Source organism: Nylanderia fulva, unplaced genomic scaffold (genome assembly GCF_048542155.1).
Source record: "Nylanderia fulva isolate GAGA-0341 unplaced genomic scaffold, ASM4854215v1 Scaffold64, whole genome shotgun sequence".
Classification (NCBI taxonomy): domain Eukaryota; kingdom Metazoa; phylum Arthropoda; class Insecta; order Hymenoptera; family Formicidae; genus Nylanderia; species Nylanderia fulva.
The window spans coordinates 289,140-303,160 of record NW_028190742.1 but is presented as its reverse complement, the minus strand read 5'-3'; the positions used below and the strand labels follow the sequence as shown (position 1 = coordinate 303,160).

Sequence of the window (14,021 nt, the reverse complement as noted above, 5' to 3'; positions counted from 1 at the left end):
GAATTTACTTGATAAACGAGAAGAACGATATATATTAATTTAAGATCAAGTCTAAAATTTACCTGTAAAAAAAATGAATAAAATCGATCAATCTTATTTGTATTTTTTGAATCTGCTGACTCATCTGAATATGAAGTTTAAAAATGGTTCAAAGTGCAGAGAGCTTTGTGAAAATGCAGTTGTTTAAAGAAAAAACTTTATTTTGCAGCAACTATTGTTTAAGAATAAAGAAATCGTATTTGTGAACAAATAATTAAGTCTTCTTCAAAATTCAACAAAAAATTTTATTTTGCAGCAACTATTGTTTAAGAATAAAGAAATCGTATTTGTGAACAAATAATTAAGTCTTCTTCAAAATTCAACAAAAAATTTTGTTTTGCAAGTACACAAAATATTAAAATATATTTTCACAGCGTAGAATTAAAAAACCAGATTAAAAAGTAGAAAACAATCTCTACCGAACTTTTGCTTCACACAAAAACAATTTATATCTGCTCAATGGCATCTAGCGGAATATAATGGCACTAAATGTAATATTATTAATAAAATTTATTGGGTAATCATGCAGCAAAAAAATAAAATAACAAACACGTAAAACGATCAGTTAAATATTCAATGATGATTTCGGTATATACTTATATTCAGATTAATATTATAAAAAAATTATAAAAATAGATAAAATATTACCAAAGTGCAGGCAAAGATCTTTGAACTTTAGACTCTTTATCTTCTTCGCTCAATCAGACTTTGAAATCTCTTCGCTTGCATTCGGATTGATCTTACGAAATATCACAAGACTTGTCTATCTACAATTAATAACAATGACTAAAAAGATAGAAAATAAAAAGAAACAAAAGGACCTCGCATTAAATATATATAGGATTTTGATGGAATTGGCTAATTTTTCATATGCTGTAGCTTATATATGTTTAATTGTAACAAAAATGTAATAGACTCAAAATTAATTAATAAACAGTTACTGATTTATAGCCAGTCAAATACGAAAAATGGGCTCTGCGAGTTGTTTAGTTTAGAGACTACAACATATGAAAAAATAGCCAATTCCACCAAAAACCAAAATCCTATGTATTTGATAGAGGATCCTTTTATGAAAATCTCAAAAAAAATTGTTTACTTCAAAATATTTAAATAAACATAAAAAGATCAATGTACTTAGAAAAAGAAAAGTATAAAAAATGAACAAAGTACATTAAAAAACTAATATAATTAGTATGTTCTAATCTAATCTTCTAATTAATCGTCTAATAATAATAATAATAAGCTGCAGTACTAAAATATCTCACCTGGACTTTAACACTGTTTACTGTTTGATGACAAATGCACTATTAACGATATTATGTTGCTTCAGGCTTTCTAGAAGATATTAAAATTCTTCCAGAAAAGAATAGAACTCCATTCTTCATTTGACGTTATTTTGACGTCTAATGACGTCATTCGACATCAAAATAACGTCATTTTGATGTTTAATGACGTCAGTCTGCTACATACGAGATTCAATATACTAACTTGTGCTTTTTTAGTCATTTTATTTTTTTTTTATTTCTGAAAACTTAATTATAACATATGTTATTACAACATAATTTATTAATATAAATAATATTTTTTTTTAATTAATTATTGATATTTAATTTAATTTAAGCTTAATTCAACCTTTAATTAAATTAATTTTTGGTTTATGCAACTTTTAATGTGAATTAATTTTAATATTAAAAAATTAAATATTTAACTTACAATTAGTTTAAAAAAATAATTAACTAACCCAATACTGATTTCATCTTTGTAAAGAATTAAAGCTATACTATTACTAATTAACTATTTCAATTATTTATTAAGTTGTTTTATATAAAATATCCGATTTTGCAACGTAAACTCTTTAATAAGTAATATATTTTTTTATCAATAAAAATCTTTATATTTGTATGTTTTTTATATATTATTTTACAAAATTGTATATTTTATATGAAATATCCTAATAATTTAATTAATTAATTAAATTAAACTTTAATGCTTTCTTTCGTCTTTTTGATGCAATCTGATGTAAAAAAGATCCGTCTTATTTAAAAGAAACTATCTTTCAAAACACCAATTATTGCTATGTTTCAGTCTGACAATGTTATTTGCTTTTTAAATCTTAAAATAAAAAATTCCTTAATTTATAAAATTAAATATAATATAATTGATTTAAAATAAGAACAATATATTAAATTTGACCCCCCAAACTACAATATATAACCAAGAAAAATTTTTTATTTTATTTCCACAACGTTTCGACCATCCGTTTTTGGTCCTTTACAAGTGAGAAACTAGAATGATACAATTAATTAAGATTAATAAAGATAAACATTTTGATGTTAAACGCAAGAATTAAATTTTACATACTTTCTTAATAAAAGCGCAGTTAGTTGACACTGTTGTCATTATTAAACAAAGTGATTGAATCTGAATTTTTAAAACATTTGAAAAAACTTTTGAAAGAAAGTAAGCGCATCTTATCGTTATGATGGATCGTCAAAAACTGTTGTGAGCATATAGAATTTATACGACCTTTATAATTTTGTCATATATGTTGTTTAAATTCTCTGTGTCTTTATGTAGGTTAACTGTATTATTAACTTTCTTGATAAAAAACATCTCTGCGATTTCTTTCTTTCTAACATGTTTTTTATATGTAATATAACGGGTGATACCCAATCAAATTCATGTCCCAACTCTTGTCTATGTTTGCTTATGACCAAATAATTTGTTACATGTAATTTTATATTGTTAAAATGTTCTTTCATACGAGTACGCAAATGTCTTTTTGTTTGTCCGGTATATGAGGAATCACAATTTTTACAGTCAATTTTATACACAACATTAGTTCTATCGTCGTTAGGTAATCTATCTTTGCCTCATTTTATTAATATGTCCAATTTTTTGGCTGTTTTATAGACTACACTAAAGCCGGCATTTTTTAAAGAACGACCGATATTTTCGTTCACATTTTTGACATACGGCAATGAAATATAAGGAGACTTGTTTTCTCGCACTTCATAAAAGTCTCATTTGTAACATTATTACTATTATTATTTTTTAGATAATTAATTCTTTTACTTATATGTCGCTTAATAATATGTGTTGGAAAGCAGTTGTTCATTAAAGTCTGCTGTACTATATTAATATTCTTGTTATAAAATTTATCATCTGATAGTAAAATGGCATAGTCTATGAGATTGTAAATGGTGTTGATTTTGTATTTTAACGGATAATTGGAGTAAAAGTTTATATATCTTCCGGACCAGGTGGGTTTCCTGTACCAATTTGTAATAAGCTTTTTATCATTGCGAATGACGCTAGTGTTCAAGAAATTAATTATAGAATTATTTTCTGTTTCGTATGTATAAATTTCAACCTTTGATGAATTGTTAAAGATTGATAACATTTTGTCCATTTTTTACGTGGCAAAATTGCAAAGACGTCATCTACATATCTATAATATACAGGTACATCAAAGTTTAATAAACTCAAACATTGTGTCTTAAGTCGTCCATTACAATGTCCGCCAAAATTGGTGATAACATGGAACCCATAAGACTACCAAATATTTGCTCATAGAATTGTCCGTTAAAGCTAAAACTGGTCGAATCCAAAATCATTTCAATTGCGTATATAAACTGAGATAAATTAAATTTCGTGTTTTTCTCTATGTCGCTCCAGCGTTTCTTGATGCCGTCTATAACTAATTCCTTGGGAATATTTGTAAATAAGGAACTAACATCCAAAAGAGATCATTACATCGTCATCATTAATAGGCATATCTTTAATGTTTTTTGCAAAAGACCACCCATCTTTAATGAGACTTATAAAGTGCGAGAAAACAAGTCTCCTTATATCTTATTGCCGTATGTCAAAAATGTGAGCGAGAATATCGGTCGTTCTTTAAAAAATGCCGGCTTTAGTGTAGTCTATAAAACAGCCAAAAAATTGGACATATTAATAAAACGAGGCAAAGATAGATTATCTAACAACGATAGAACTAATGTTGTGTATAAAATTGACTGTAAAAATTGTGATTTCTCATATATCGGTCAAACAAAAAGACATTTGCGTACTCGTATGAAAGAACATTTTAACAATATAAAATTACATGTAACAAATCATTTGGTCATAAGCAAACATAGACAAGAGTTGGGACATGAATTTGATTGGGTATCACCCGTTATATTACATATAAAAAACATGTTAGAAAGAAAGAAATCGCAGAGATGTTTTTTATCAAAAAAGTTAATAATACAGTTAACCTACATAAAGACACAGAGAATTTAAACAACATATATGACAAAATTATAAAGGTCGTATAAATTCTATATGCTCACAACAGTTTTTGACGATCCATCATAACGATAAGATGCGATTACTTTCTTTCAAAAGTTTTTTCAAATGTTTTAAAAATTCAGATTCAATCACTTTGTTTAATAATGACAACAGTGTCAACTAACTGCGCTTTTATTAAGAAAGTATGTAAAATTTAATTCTTGCGTTTAACATCAAAATGTTTATCTTTATTAATCTTAATTAATTGTATCATTCTAGTTTCTCACTTGAAAAGGACCAAAAACAGATGGTCAAAACGTTGTAGAAATAAAATAAAAAATTTTTCTTTGCTAGTTTGGGTCGAATTTAATATATCGTTCCTATTTTAAATATCACTAGCGACGTTTTAAGTATTCAATTTGATAATTAATTTAATTAATCAATTAATTAAATTAACAAATAAACATATTCTTTTTTCATTTCTTAAATCTTATAATCTTCTTTGAATGCCCCTAATACTTTGGTCATTGAGTAAGATTATATAATCTATTTGAACCAATATAAAATTTGAAAAAAAGACAAAACAAACCTCTACAACGTATATCGAAATCAAAATGTGAAATCTAGACTGTGTACATTTTTGCAAAATTTATTCACTTTATTATAGTCACTTTATTGTAGTAGCATCTCATAATTTATATAAAGAAAAAATATTACAGCTAAAAATCTTCATGTAAATTAATAAATAGCGCGAGTAATTTTGCACATAAATATTCGTTTTTAAGCTCTTGTAGAAATTTATCACTAGTAACGCCAATTAATCACTTGGCGTTACTATATAGTGATAAATTTCTATAAGGGAGGCTCCTGGGTCCTCGGCCGCGGCCATGTTAGATTGTGACATCAGAGACGACCCAGCAAACGAAAATGTATTGAATGGAATTGGGATGGGATTGCTTTGAATTCAATTAAGAATTTCCAAATTCTATTTTTGTCAATAAAGGAATTGAAATCGTTTTCAATACCTTGGAATACCTTATTCCGGAAAGAATTTCACTTTTTTTAATTCCATTCAATTCCGACAAAAAGAATGCATTTAAATGAGTATCACTTAATCCCAGATTAGAGATTGAAAAGTTCCGTCATAAATTTCATTGAATACCAATGATTCCGACAACGGAATGAATACCATTGAATGCCAGGTTAAAAATTTAAAACGATCACGTTGAATCCTCAAGTATCCTATTGTCATATGAATTCCTATCAATTCCAAACTTGAAATTCATTTTGTATTGATTTTAATTCCAGATAATCCTACTGCTCATAAATACATATAAGTACATATTTAATCTTTATTGTCATTAATTCCAATACAGAAATTTTACCAGAAGGTATTTTTGTTCTGCAAAATTCCAATAATATATAAAATTTTGACAATTCTATTTTTAGACTTTGTCTTACAACTATTTTATCAAAACGAATTCGGAGCATCTGTTTATTTCGCGAAAAGTATAAATTCGTATAAAATATAAGTGAAAAATATTGTATATCTAAAACATGTATGTACAGTATTTATCAAACATTAATTTATATATTATTTTTGAAATTCCAAAATAAACATCAGAGTAATGTGAAATATCCGTGATCTATAATCTATAATATAACATTGTCGTGTAATAAAATAAAATGTTCTGCAAGTTTTGTTCACAAAAATGACATTTGTATTTATCAATTTTACAAGAAGACAATATTCTTATTTTATCTGTTTGTTTTTAATTAAAATAAAATTAATTAAAATTATGTGTAGTTTAATTGCTATCATTAAAAACATGATATTGATACCAGTTCAGCGTATACGATACATATAAAGTGCTAACTTTACACTAAACTGGTATCGATATCATGTTTTTAATTCCAGCAATTATATAAACTACTCATAATTTTAATTAACTTTATTTTAATTAAAAACAAATAGATAAAAGAAGAACATTGTCTTCTTTCACATACATCACTGTTATAGAACTTGACAGATTTTGTGCAAGTTCTATTTTTTTTATGTTTGATTGAGTACTAACTTGAATAGTATTATCACGAATGAATTATCTTAAAATCATACCTGAGATGATCTTAAATATAAGAACGGACTATGAATATCAGCCAATGATTTTACAGTAAATTTTTAATGTTTTTTTTTAAACAGAGAAAAAGTGATTTGGAAGAAAAAAGCAACATAGGTTAAAACAGTTGAAAGAACGTCAGATCCTGCGTGCAATTAATACACAATCTGAAGCAGAATTCCAGGTAAATTGAATATAAATTTATATAAACTTGATATAAAAAGTATGTAGCATTCATCATCCACACCTTTCATTTACACTCTACACTTTTATTACACCTTACACTTTTCACTGCACTTTTACACTTTTTTACATCTTTATACATTTGTAATAACTTCAATTCATTAATATACATAATGTTTTTAAGAAAAATCAATATTTCCATAACAACACATTCATTCATTTATTTGTTACATATTAATTCTTTTTGTTCTTTCGCTTTATACTTTCAATGAATAAACATTACTTTTTCAAAGATCTGGTGAATTTATTTATAAGTCGCTACATTTTTGGTGAACCCGACGTGATATTAAAGCCGACGCATTTTAAAGGCTGATGCGGAATAAGTGCCAAGTGATCGTCGTATTTGAAGTCTGCGAAATATTATTATCGCTTGGAAGAATTGCTGGATATTCTGATTTTAAGAGATTCATTCTCCGGATCTTTGAAACATCAGAGGCGGATTAGTCCTTCACGGAAATTCTCAAATCATTTTATCGGATTCCTGGAACAAGAGGAAAATGCCAATCGATAGATCACCAGTTAGACCCTGTTCGGATACACAGATTGATATGGATTTGGCGAGCGGATCAAATCAGGTTGGATCAGAAAATATTAATATTTTACCTTCTCAAACTGGACATCAGGTGAGTGATCCTATGTTACAAATTCACTCAAATGAGTTTCGTTTATTAAAACTACCGACTTTCTGGCATAAACAACCTAAACTCTGGTTTGCTTCTATTGAAAGTGAGTTTACGGTTTATCGAATTCGATCAGATGATATTAAATATAGTTCTGTCATTCGTCATCTTGATGAACAAGCCTTAGTAAACATATCTGAAGTCATTGAAAATCCACCTAAAACAGATAAATATAATTATTTAAAGAAAATATTAATAAATCGCTTTACGGATTCAGAGGAAAAACGTTTGAGACAAATATTAGCTGGAATTGAACTTAATGATAAAAAGCCTTCGGAATTACTTCGAGAAATTCGTCATTTGTCTGGAGGATCTTTAGCAGATAGTGTTTTGCAAATGATTTGGCTTCAACGCTTACCACATAGAATTCAAACGACTTTAGCCGTAGTAGAGGATGTTCCTCTTGTTAAACTTGCAGAATTAGCCGATAAAATTGCTGATCGGGACGGCGGTTTGCAAGTCGCGGAAGTTTCCAATAATGCAAATAATAAATCTTCGGATTTCGCGGATTTGCTACGAAGAATCGAAGCTCTAGAAGTTTCTCGTCGTCGAGATCGTTCCAAAAGCCGGTCTAGAGAGAATAGAAGATTTAGATCGTTATCGCGTAAGAAAGACAAATCAAATAAAGATATTAAAGATACATCAATTTGTTTTTACCATAAGAAGTTTGGTGATAAGGCTAAACGATGTACTTTACCTTGTTCTATGTCCAAAACATTCTTGGCTTCACAGGAAAACTAAAAACGCCGCTTAAGACTGAGGCTGCTTACGACGGTGTTTCTAACAATCGCCTCATTATTTTCGACAGACATTCAAATTTGAATTTTCTTGTCGATACGGGCGCTGATATATCGTTGTTACCTAAAAAGGTTTTATTGAAGCCGTGGCATACTAATTTAAAACTTTTTGCCGCAAATGGTACTCAAATTAATACTTACGGTTCTAAAACTTTAATTTTGAACCTCGGTTTAAGGAGAGAATTCAAATGGAAATTTTGTGTCGCGGATATTCAACGTCCTATTTTAGGCGCCGATTTCCTTTGTCATTTTAATCTCCTAATTGACATTAAAAACAAGAAATTGATTGATAATGTTACCGGTCTTATGAATACTGGAAAAATTCAAGAAGTTGCACATTTGTCAATTTTTACCACATCTCCTGATTCTGTGTACCACAAATTTTTAACCGAATTTCCAGGACTCACCCGTTTTTCTCCAATTTCCTCGGTAAAAACACATGGTGTTGAACATCATATCGTTACGGAAGGTTCTCCTAAATTTTCGACTCCCAGAAGACTTACTCCTGAGAAACTTAAATGTGCCAAGGAAGAATTCAAGTCTATGATGGAGCAAGGAATTTGCAGACCTTCAAGCAGCTCCTGGGCAGCCCCTCTACATATGGTACCTAAAAAGGAACAAAATTCTTGGAGACTGTGTGGTGATTATCGTGCACTCAATTCAGTGACTATCCCGGATCGTTATCCCTTACCTCATATTCAAGATTTTTCTTCTTCACTTTTTGGTAAGAATATCTTTTCTAAAATCGACTTAGTTAAAGCGTACTATCAAGTACCCGTCGCTAAAGAAGATATTCACAAAACAGCTGTCACTACTCCATTTGGGCTTTTTGAATTTGTCGTAATGCCTTTCGGTTTACGAAACGCAGCCCAAACTTTTCAACGGCTCATGAACTCTTTACTTAATGATTTGAGTTTTGCCTTTTGTTATCTTGATGACATTCTTATTGCTTCTAAAGATGAGAAAGAACATTTTGCTCACTTACGCATTATTTTTGATCGTCTTCAACAAGCTGGAATGACAATCAATGTCGCTAAATGTCTTTTCGGTCAAAGCGAGATTTCTTTTCTTGGTTACTTAGTTTCTAACCAAGGAGTTAAACCTACATCCGAAAAAGTGAAATCAATTATTGATTATCCTAAACCTAAGACACTTCATGAATTACGCAGATTCTTAGGAATTATCAATTATTATCGTCGCTGTCTCAAGGATGCTGCAAATCATCAAGCTCTGTTAACAGAATATTTAAAGGACAGTCGCAAGAGGGATAGAAGAATTATTTCTTGGACTAAAGAAGCGGAATTAGCTTTCGAGTCATGTAAAGAAGAACTTTTACAAGTTACTACCCTTTCTCATCCTGCTCCTCATGCTCCTCTTATTTTAACTTGTGATGCTTCTGACTTTGCTGTTGGTGCATCACTTGAACAGTCTATTGATGACGATATCAAACCAATAGCATTTTTCTCAAAGAAACTAGACAAAGCTCAAAGAAATTATAGCACTTATGATAGAGAACTTCTTAGCATTTATTTGGCTATTAAACATTTCAGGCATTTTGTTGAAGGAAGACAACTGTTTATCAGAACTGATCATAAACCTTTGATTTTTGCTTTCCGTCAGAAATTGGATAAAGCGTCACCAAGACAGATCAGACAATTGGACTTTATTGCTCAATTCTCTACAAATATTACCTATATTTCTGGAAAAATGAATTCAGTTGCTGATGCTCTGTCAAGAATTGAATCTATTTCAATGCCTATTATAGTTTCTTTAGAAGAACTTGCTAATTATCAGAAAGAAGATGAAGAACTTCAAGTTTTACTTTCTTCAAATTCTTCACTTCTGTTGAAGAAACTTATTCTTTCAGGATCAACCATACCTATTTATTGTGATTGCTCTTCGGAATTAATTCGTCCATATGTTCCTAAACTCTTACGCAAGAGAATTTTTGATGTTGTTCATGGACTCGCTCACCCCAGCGGCAGATTGACATGTAAACAATTACTACTGAAATTCATTTGGCCTTCTTTGAAGAAAGATGTGAAGGAATGGACTCGAACTTGTCTTCCATGTCAACGTGCGAAGATTTCAAGACACACCAAGAATTCTCCAATTAAGATTGCAATTCCTGATCAACGCTTTCAGCATGTGCATTTAGACATTGTTGGACCACTTCCTATTTGTCAAAATTACCGTTATTGTCTTACTATGATTGATCGTTTTTCCAGATGGCCTGAAGCTGTTCCTATTTCTGAGATTTCTGCTGAAACTATTTCTACAACATTTTATTCACATTGGGTAGCACGTTTTGGTTCTCCTATCAGCATTACAACAGATCAAGGTCCTCAGTTTGAAGCAGCTTTATTCAAAGCTTTAACAAACCTAATTGGATGTCAAAGGATTAGAACTTCTGCTTATCATCCTGCTTCAAATGGAATTCTGGAAAGATGGCATAGAACTTTGAAAGCAGCGATTATGTGCCACGAAACAACCAACTGGGTAGAATCTTTACCTTCAGTTCTTTTGGGATTACGTTCGTGTTTCAAAGAAGATTTAAAAGCTTCACCTGCAGAACTTCTTTATGGATCCACTCTTCGTATTCCTGGAGAATTTTTCATTGAAGAAGATTTTCCTGCAGATCCTGAAATCTTTCTTGAAAAACACAGGATTCATATGAGGAATATCAGATCATCTCCTACAAGTCATCATTGCAAAAGATCACCTTTTGTTCACAAGAATCTTTTTGATTGTACTCATGTTTGGATTCGAGAAGATACTGTTAGGAAGTCACTACAACCTCCTTATTCTGGCCCTTTTCCTATTGAGAAACGTATCTCTGATCATTTATTTGCAGTTAATGTTTCAGGAAGAGTTGTCAATATTTCGACAGAACGTCTCAAGCCAGCCTTCATTCCTAGAACTTCAGATTCTACTGAACTTTCTACCAGATCTTCAGCTCCTGTTCCTGCTATTTCAACTCCTGTTCCTGCTATTTCAACTCCTGTTCCTGCTACTTCAGCTCCTGTTCCTGCTACTTCAGCTCCTATTTCTGCTACTTCAAATCCTTCTTCTTCTTCTACTGTTGGAAAAGCTTTACGCACCTACCCACCAAAGAAGAAGAAAGTCCATTTCGCAACGAATATCGTCACTTGGGGGGGAGTACTGTAGCATTCATCATCCACACCTTTCATTTACACTCTACACTTTTATTACACCTTACACTTTTCACTGCACTTTTACACTTTTTTACATCTTTATACATTTGTAATAACTTCAATTCATTAATATACATAATGTTTTTAAGAAAAATCAATATTTCCATAACAACACATTCATTCATTTATTTGTTACATATTAATTCTTTTTGTTCTTTCGCTTTATACTTTCAATGAATAAACATTACTTTTTCAAAGATCTGGTGAATTTATTTATAAGTCGCTACAAGTATGTATAAAATGATATAATAAACTATATAAACATAATTTATGCAGTTACGAAATATTGTTAAATATTGTTAAATATTGTAAAAATATTGTTAAATAGGAACGTAGCAGCAGCTCGCTTTCTTCAAATATTAAAATAGAAGAATTAAAACATTCTCCTAATGTATATAATGCCCAGTGCGAGTTCTTTAAGAACAGTCTCCTAGAAAAAGAAAAAATGATTGCAGAAAAGGAGGAAGAGTGGATCGTCAAAGAAAAAAATATGAAGGAAACTATTACAGCTTTAGAAGCTGAAGTGAAAACATTATACCAGTTAAATATGGAACTGCAAGAACCTGCTATATTATCAAAGGAAAAGAAATGCGAAGTTCGTATACCTTCACAGAAAAAAAGGAATCCTTGATTCAAGTATATTTTTATTCTTGAACGTTATTTGATTGATTTAAGCCTCTAATGCTCTTTGTAATTATAAATTTTTATTTGCCCTAATAATAAATAAGTTTGTGTAAAGTATATTTTATCCTTAAGATATATTCTTGTTTTAAAAATCACATATGGTAAAAACAAACTTAGTCACATTTGAACTAAAAATTATTATATATATTTGAAAGTACCACTTATATCTGATGCTCACTTGTCACTTGTCCTTGCAATATTTATAAGTAAATTTCAGCTTTAACCAAGAATATTTGCACTTTGTTTTAAGGATAAATTATCCTTTATCCAAAATTATTTATATTTGGTGCCATTATAAGGATAAAATATACTTGAATCAAAGTATATTTGCATTCTTTCAAGGATACTGTTTTTTCTGTGTTTATATATATTTAATATATATTTAATATATAATATCTATATATTTAATATAAGTGAAAATTTTGCTAAAAATATGATTATAGGAAGCAATCCACAAGTGGTGGCATCCCAAAGTGATGAACATCCAGTTGGCTATATAACGCTTGATAATAAAAACGTGAGTGATTTCAATATTTAACGAATTTTGAATCTCTTCCTTTGATGATTGCAGATTTCTGCAGTTCAACATTCAATCGGTATTATGTTCTTACTTCAGCCTTCAATGCTGCAAATAGTTTCATATTTTTTTCTCTGGCCATCAATTCTTCCTTCTCTGCAATCAGTTTTTTCTTTTTCTTGCACTGTTCTTTAAAAAGTCGCATTAAACTTTATATGCAAAATTAATTTACTCGAATTTCCAGACTCTCCAGTTTTCCAGGTTTTAATCAGATTATATCTGTTACAGATTCATCTTGGATATAGTGAATATCTATCAAAATCCTCATACATTGCAGCCGCTTGCGATTGTAAAAAGCCTGCAATTTTTCTTCGGCAAATTGCAATTTGTCTCTTTTCTTTGGACATGCTGCTGAACAGCACTGTTACCGGAAAAGGAAGTAATCGTAACAGAAATTCTACAAAACCTGAAAAAGCTGGATGGCAACAAAATATTAGCAATCAAAGGTAATACGTAATTTTATTATCATCACCATCATTGTACGAAGTAGTCATATATTCATCTGCGTAAATAACTTTGATTCTTTTAAACATTAAATATAATTTAAAACATTAGAAACTGAACTTTGATTATCAAATATATATTTCTTTGCTTCCGAGAATTTACCATAATAAATTTTTTAATTATCTTAATATACGATACTAATAAGTAATATTCTTACGTTTTGCAGCAATATATTATTATTATTTAACAGTTGAAAAACAAATTCCACCAGCAAAGGCGGACAAGCTGATAGAAAAAACGAGAAGCATTTTGGCTAAACTAATATCTTCTTTAAAAGAGTGTAAGCAATTTTGTTTAAAAATTTAACAATGTTTATAACTTGTTTATTGAGATGTTTTTATAGCATATTTATAAATATTTTTCAGCGCATAAATGTCATGCATCTAAGAAAAGGAAAAGCGATGCAATGGACAAGGAGCAGGATCTTGAAACTTCAGATGAAAATTTAGAAGACGAACCGGACATCGAATCGAACATGGAGCTAAACATCGAACCGAGCATCGAATCGAATATCGAACCGAACATCGAACCAAACATTGAACCAAACATCGAAAACGATTCTACATGAGTTTGCAATGGTTAATTTTTCATAGGATTCTACATGGGTTTGCAATAGGATAGGATTCTACATGGGTTTGCAATGGATAATTTTTGTTAATGGCGTGCCCTTAACTGGTCGCCTTTTTTTACCTTTTTTTAAAGGTGAGTTTTTAGAGATTTACTTATATACGTAGCAGTATCTCTTATTCAGATATCAATATATTATCGTGTACTTATGTCTAGCAGTTATTGAGTAATTGGATGACATTTTGATTTTTGCTCTCTCTATAATATAATAACTCTATAATGCAATGTTTATAAAAAAAGTGTATATATGTATATATATATGT

The 14,021-nt window shown here is 29.8% G+C and overlaps 1 pseudogene; it reads left to right on the top strand.

Moving 5' to 3' along the window:
• The first annotated feature begins 11,856 nt into the window (after positions 1-11,856).
• On the top strand, positions 11,857-13,699 carry LOC146720673 (uncharacterized; annotated as a pseudogene).
• The last annotated feature ends 322 nt before the right edge of the window (positions 13,700-14,021 follow it).